Raw genomic sequence first — 7,766 nt, 5'->3', positions numbered from 1 at the left:
AAAAGCATTAAATTCATATATATATATATATATATATATATATATATATATATATATATATATATATATGTTTGTTTTACAAGTTGTTATAAATGTATGATAAGACTATCCAGTAAATAAGACGTAGTCTATTATCTATTGTTTTAGAGGCTTTTTTCTTTTGTATGTAGAGTCATCTGGTGTAATACAAATCAATCTACAAATTTAATAAAAGCTTTTAAAGGTTAAGTTACTATTTAATAAGTTTCAAACAAAAGAAATCAATATATATATATATATATATATATATATATATATATATATATATATATATATATATATATATATATATATATATATATATATATATGAAGTTAGATTTTTGTTTGTTTTACAAATGTTATAAATGCATTATTAGAGTATCCAGTAAATAACATTTGCGTCTTTAACTTTAGACATAAACAGCAGTCAGGTGCGTACATAACATCTGGGACGAGGAATGCCAACGTGTCTGTAAATAAGTTTAAAATAAATGTATGTATCAGAGGTAAAAATATCTCAACGCTTCTTCACTGAGTGCTTTCAGGAAAAACTCAATATATTTTCAACAAATTATCTAATTTGACATGAAAAAATACAAACAACAACTATATTTGGTTTAATGTTAGAAGTGCTATATTCTCTGCGAAAAAATGTCCTTACCAATTGTAAAAATAAGAAGATAAATTAAGACGGAGCATTTTTTTTCTCCAGAACATAAGATGTTCTAACCACATAACCACTATTAGTATAACTTTTAAAATGTCGATAAAGTTACTGTCGCCTGCGCTTAGGAATTTATAAAAACTTTTGATAGTGTAGACATGTTGCTTAAAAAGTATGAGATTTCTCCGAAATGGATCAGCATCATTAAACAGTTCTACAAAGTCTAAAATAGTCAGGTAGGCTTGGTAGAATTCCTAAAGTATCAAGAGTGAATTACCATCACCGAACGATTGATAAAACTAATGGGGAAAAACCTTTTTGCAAAAGCAAAAGAGGGTAAAGTTAGGCCAATAATTGCGGAAAAACGAACAATTATCTTCGACCGATAAACATTAGAATGGAATCTTGAAGTAAAGAAAAAGTATGTGGGTCAGAATAAATTGGAATAGATAATACGTCAAAGTAGAACAAGAATGATTGTCTTTGACATACATGAATCGCAAGGGCTAATTGTGAAAGGAATGTGTTCTTTTATTAAAAGAATGCTCCACATTAGATCAACTGGAAAGATTTTGTAATAATAATTCATTCTTCTAACATAAAACAACAATTATTATACAGTACAATAAGCAAAATTACTTTTATAATAATTAGTGTTAGCTTTTGCCTTGATATTCGATGATAATTTATAATGGAACGCATTGGTCATCTAAAAATTTTACCTATGAAAAAAAATATGATTTTAGGAATTACCTGCAATAATATCCAGTGCAACATGCATCGATAGTACAAGTCCCCTTGGTACATCTTCTAAAAGTGATTTAAAATTAAACATATACATATATACAAATCTACTAGCGCATAACCGGTTTTAGGGCAACATGTTTCGATAGTACAGGACCCCTTGGTACATCTTCTAAAAGTGATTTAAAATTAAACATATACATCTATACAAATCTACTAGCGTATAACCGGTTTTAAGGGTTTATGTAAAAGGATCAACTAAATGTTTATATAAAGAAAAAAAAAAATATATATATATATATATATATATATATATATATATATATATATATATATATATATATATATATATATATATATATATATATATATATATATATATATATATATATATATATATATATATATATATATATATATATATATATATATATATATATATATATATATATATATATATATATATATATATATAATACCCTAAACCCGACTCGAACCCCATATTTGACCACACCCACCGTTACATTCAAAAACTCAAACAAATGTCCATTCTTATTCTCATTCCCATCCCAATCCGTATCCTTTACTCAAGATCTATCCTAAACGTTATCTATCCTTTTCTCAAACGTATCGCTTTCCGTACTTTTTTCTCTGTGCAATTGCATTTTTAATAGTACTAAATTTAAACCATAGCATTACCTATAGCTTTTTCTATCAATATCGCTTTCCACATACACACACACACACACACATATATATATATATATATATATATATATATATATATATATATATATATATATATATATATATATATATATATCGATAGCAGTATACCTTAATTTATACCTAAACCTATAGCTATTTCTAATCATATATTCACACCAACATCAACGTCTTAGTCTGAATCTACATCCACATCTACTAAAATACATTTAAGCCTATATCTGTTGTCATTCATATATCTTATAATCTTCTCCTCCTATCTCTTTTTAGAAATAACCGTTGGGTAATTCATTGGGATGGGTTAAAGTCGTACAGCAATTGTTTGGGCGGGAGGTAATCCCCGCGGTTATTTCCTGAGAGTTATCGATTATGGAGGTAATTACATGTTGGCTGGTAATGCTGTTTGATTATCCATGTGTGTTAACGAACCTGCTAGGTGTGCTGGAGTGAAAACACATACACTCATTGTTATTTTTTGTTTGTTTTAATCTTTGCAAATAGATTCTACACATTTGAAAATCTCATCATACGCGATTATTTATAAATGATTGTTATTATTTGATAGTAGTTTATTAAATGAGGTTCCATCTCGAAAAGTATTTATTGGATGAAATAAGCATACTAATTGAGAACAATTATTTTATTTTTCACACTATGGGTTAAAAATTACACAATATTTTCACCAACATCTATGTGATTTTCTTAACTACCCAGGCAAGTGACATGTGTAGGTAGTACAAGCAGTCAATGTCAATTTTGTGGCTTTAATCTTCCCAAATTATAAGTGCACAATAAGAAATCTCGTGTTTCTAATTTATTTTCGTTTAACGCCAAAGCTTAGAAAAAATTGCAGAAATAATCGATGCTTTTAATTAAATGACAAAATCAAGTAAGCTGATGTGTGACTTTTAGATGTGTACTAGACTACCATGTTGTGAATGGTAGTGTACTTAATGGGTATGATAGCATTATTTGTATTGAAATGTTTTATATTTATAAAAGATTTTGAATATGACGAGACAAGTAATGATGTGACGTGGGAGAGTAAGATTTTGTTGTTAGGGCAAAAAGTTGAGATCAGACTTCGTCCTGTTGTGTTAGGGTGTGGATGTCTTTTATTAATTAAAAACATTTCATTACACAGTGGCGTATCGAGGTCGGTTGTCACCCGGTGCGGCACTTAATGGTGTCACCCCCCCCCCCAGAGGCGTAACGAGACTCTTCCCGGGGACAAAATTTCGATTTGCACCCCCCCTCACATTTTTCTCTGTATATTTTGCTATTTTTTACCTTGGTGTCACCCCCCCCCCCCCCTACATGGTGTCACCAGGTGCGATCCGCAGCCCCGCCCCCCCCCCCCTCGCTACGCCTCTGCCACTACACACATACTCTCACACCCATTCAGTATTCTAAAATACACATTCACAACATACCCGTTGTCCTTGGATAATTATGGGTGTCTGGGGTCATCCATAAATGATGTCAAGCTTGTTTGACAAATTTTATCTTTCCTCTCACCTCCCTACAGTAACAAATCGTCACAAAAATAAATTTTAAAAGACGCCATACCTCAGAAAACATATTTTTTGTCTTTTGAAATACCAAATTAGCCTGAACATTTATAAAGTAACCCCTAAAACCCACATTTATCCAAAGGACAATGAGTAATTAGTATAGTAGTCTTTATTTATGGTATATCAATGTGTTATTTATTTAGATTTAATTAATTACCTAGAACTCTGTGCTTGGATATGCAGTCCGCACAGAAGAAGTAGGAAAATAAGTAACTGTACTCTCTTCAAATGCATTGATTTCCTAAAATTAAACATGCAATATCTTTATATGAAAAAATTCTAGCTAAACTGTTATGGAAATTAAGTACTCACAGTTAAGTACTATAAATTCGTAAGCTGCTGCATGTGCTTCTCAAGTATGCATTTTGTTATTTCAATCTATCATGTATACATATTGTTTAGAAAACATTTTTTTTAAAGTTATTAAGGTGTGTGTTTAAAACTGTATGTTCACCAAGTTAGAATAGTATATGTTTTGTCCACTGTTATGTGTACTTAATTATAATGTCATCAGACGGTATTCATATTATAACAATAAATTTCATACTAATCGACAGAACAATATTGGAATTTTTTTCTGTAAAAAAAAGTGTCTATTAATAGCTATAAGGCTATGTCTCCATTCATTACTAGAATACCAAGAATTTCCACGGAATAAAATTACGTCAAATAAATTGTGTATAAATGTGTACACTGTGTTGGTATAGGGAAAATGTCGTCAAACTAATCTCAAATGCTGTAACTGTTCTTAATTTTTTTTTTGTTGCGATATTTGATTAGTCTACGTCTAGCAACAATATGAAGCCAAATACTGGCTGGAATGTAAGCGATCTTAGCTAGAAAATTCTTAACTTCAAACAATTTTTCAAGATTCAAGTTAAGTTACGCTATGAGCAGATCTATCATAACATTTTCAGACGAGTGGGGGTGGGGGGGGGGGGGGGAGGTAAACATATTTTGTGGAAGAAATGCCTGGAATAAAATCTGAGCTCTGCAACTAAATTTCTATTGGCTCTCGGCAAAATGTCGTTGCTATTATATTTAAGGTAATACTAAGCGATCCTTTGTTAATATAGCACTTTCGTTTTGGCAATATCTTAAAATGTTTATTAACACACGTTATGTGATATATGTAAATTAGTTTAATTAAATGCTTCAATGTCACCTAGTAATCTCAGTGTGTTGAATTCCTCTATTTAAGAAAAAAATAATTCTATGTGATTGTCTGTCAGCATCAAGAATAAGAATAGTCTAGGATGGTAGCAAGAATCGGTTACTTTATTTCAATTCTAACAACAATTTGTCTTACACAAGGATTTGCTTTAAAAGCATTTCTCCACCCAAAAAAAGACTTCACGGCAGAAGGTGTTGGATTTTGAAGTTTATATAACTCTAGTTAAAATACTGCGTACAGTTTGTTAACTTTGTTACAGCGTAGTCCTGCACTCATTCACTAGGTGGTAGAGTATTATCTATATTTATAATTATACTAGGCATGCTGCCCAGCTTCTCTTAGGCTTTCAAAAACATTGAGAATTTGAATGCTTAATTAATTCGCCCGAGGGTCGGTCTACGATCTCGGGAGTTATGAAGAGGTTCCTACGTGGACAATTTTTTTTCGATTTATAGCTCATATAAGGCGCCGGTCAGTCGAGGTCTGTTTTGACCCCCTCATCGTAGACCCTTAGGCCAACCGGCACCGACCCCCGTGTTCTGTCGCCCCAAGGCAAGATCCTGCTAAATTTGAAGCGCCGCAGGCGCCGTGAATGCCCGATGTCGAGCACCCGACAACTTTGCTTCATATATTATAGAGATTAGCAAATTGCATAGATAAGCAAAGATTTCCAAAGTAGTTCCTTTCTTTATAGTCTAAAATAGGAAGATTCACATATAAAAACAAAAAGTTAGTTTTTGACATGGTGTGTCTCGATCCGGCACCACCTGTATGATGTCAAGTACACTATCATCTCAGCTAATTATGTACCTTTAAAATATGGAGAATAAAAGAAGTGTTTAAAAAAAATAACTTACGCAAATATGCCTATTTTTTCAAATTAATTTTTTACCCAAAATTAGCCAGTTTCATTGCTAAACAAACAAAGATTTTTATAAAATATTTAAGTCCTGAAAAAGTTTATTATAGAAATTTATTTTTGGAATAGATTCTACAGTAGATAGAGTCTAAATCTAGATCTAGAATAGATATTAGCAACGTAGCCTCTACGTCTAGTTATTGCGTAGATTTAGATCTAGTCTAGATCTAGAATCTCTAGATCTAGAATCCAAATAGATAAAATATTTTTTTTTTAAGTTTAGGCCGAGAAAATAGTATTGTATACATTTTATAGCGTATATAGCTCTAAATCATATTTGAATAAAATAGTTCATTTATTTTATTCTAAACTCGAAAGATGACGTCATCAGTTTCGTGCTCTTTTTTTTAGTGTAAACAATAAGCGACGTCATTGTTAAATGCGTTCTTGTCCCAAGTTTAAACACTTTTCCGGTTGCATAAATAAAATTGTTTTTCTACATGCAAATACGCCTTTTTAAAATTTTTCTTCTTTGAATAAATTTGTGGTTATACATTTAAAACATCTAACATATTATTTTCAACAAATTCCGTATAAAGTTCTCCATATATCGCTGCAGTTTCTGATGTGATGTCCGGCGAAAATATTTTGCGGACAGACAGAGAGAGAGATAGAGAGAGAGAGAGAGGTGCGCACATGGGCCATTATATATTAGGATTCTTGGATACCCTAGAAAACACCAAGCTGTAAGCGCTCCTAGCGTTCCACTCTCTTCCTCTCTATGCATAACCCTACCACCCCACCCCCACATGGTCTGGTGAGCTGTGGTTCACGCTAAATGTTTACAATCGTAGAACCGGTTTAATGACGGCTATTAGGGGCAGATAATTTAGCTTGAAACGATTTTATACTTAGGGGAGGTAACTAAGAGTAGGCTGCTTTCACGGGGGGTGGGGGTATGGTAGGGGGGGGGGGAAAGGAGGGTGGGGGTTATCGTCCTTAACGACTTACTGATAGTGTTTGAAAGCAAATATTTTCAGTGGCAGCATTGGTACTGTCGAATTCACAAATTATGAATTACTGAAAAGTACAAAATAAAACAACTAAATAGCGGCATATGATACGCCGCGGGTCGGCTCGTTTGCTTTAATATAAAGTACATGAGGCAGATGTATTGAAAACGAAGTGACCTATTCTAAAGAATATACATGACAATCACGTTTAACTATATAAGAGCTTTATTTACACTTATAGAATTTTTTTTTACTATTCCTAAGTAACTCTAAACATTTAAATTGCATTTGTAAAATAGCTTAAATTAGCATGACATTAGCTTTCAAAGATCATCTCGACTAATTGTTAATCAATTTTTCGAAACTTATGTCACTGTTTTGTTTATTCGATGTAGAGAACCTACACTTGGATTAAGGTTATACACCACACATGTTTTCGACAGTTTGAATTTTTTCTACTAGTATGGGTTAACACTAATTCTGATAGTAACACCATTTAGCTATCTAACCTGAACGTTTCCAACCTCTGCAGTCAACGGTTATCCGTTTATTGCGATGTGAAAATGGTAACCCCAACAAATTTTCACACTATTACGCGGATTGCGGCTATTTTCGACCGTGTGTTACGTGTTTTATTGCCCACCAGGCAACGTAAAGTATACAGCAACCTATCCGCCAAGCACTCGTGTACACGCTGGTGTAGGGACCTTTTCTTATGTTCTAGAAATAAGTGGTGTAAACGTTGTTTTCTACAAAGTAAAATTTTATGTCACACTCCATATAAGGGCATGCGTGTAAAAGTAATGAATGGGAAGAAATTCATTTATTCGTTTGACCAATCATATTATAGTACAGTAAATCAAAATAATTCACGATAGGTTGCAACTTACCACGTGTGCTAGGAAGACATCTTGTTTCTAGATAAACAAAACAATCGGCTGTCTTCGTTTGTTTACTTTATTTGCATATACACTTCTATTTGTTTGATTTTT

At 32.2% G+C, this 7,766-nt stretch overlaps 1 long non-coding RNA gene across 1 annotated transcript; it reads right to left on the bottom strand.

Annotated features, from left to right (window-relative positions):
- Positions 1-405: 405 nt before the first annotated feature.
- LOC131948154 (uncharacterized) lies at positions 406-3,970 on the bottom strand. Its single transcript, XR_009387981.1, has 3 exons — positions 3,886-3,970; positions 1,438-1,494; positions 406-490 (listed from the first exon to the last, which is right to left on the bottom strand). It is a non-coding gene; the product is annotated as an uncharacterized LOC131948154 (long non-coding RNA).
- Positions 3,971-7,766: the final 3,796 nt, after the last annotated feature.

This window comes from Physella acuta, unplaced genomic scaffold (assembly GCF_028476545.2).
Source record: "Physella acuta isolate Inbredline_101_S28 unplaced genomic scaffold, ASM2847654v3 ptg000627l, whole genome shotgun sequence".
Classification (NCBI taxonomy): domain Eukaryota; kingdom Metazoa; phylum Mollusca; class Gastropoda; family Physidae; genus Physella; species Physella acuta.
This window is presented reverse-complemented; position numbering and strand designations above follow the sequence as displayed.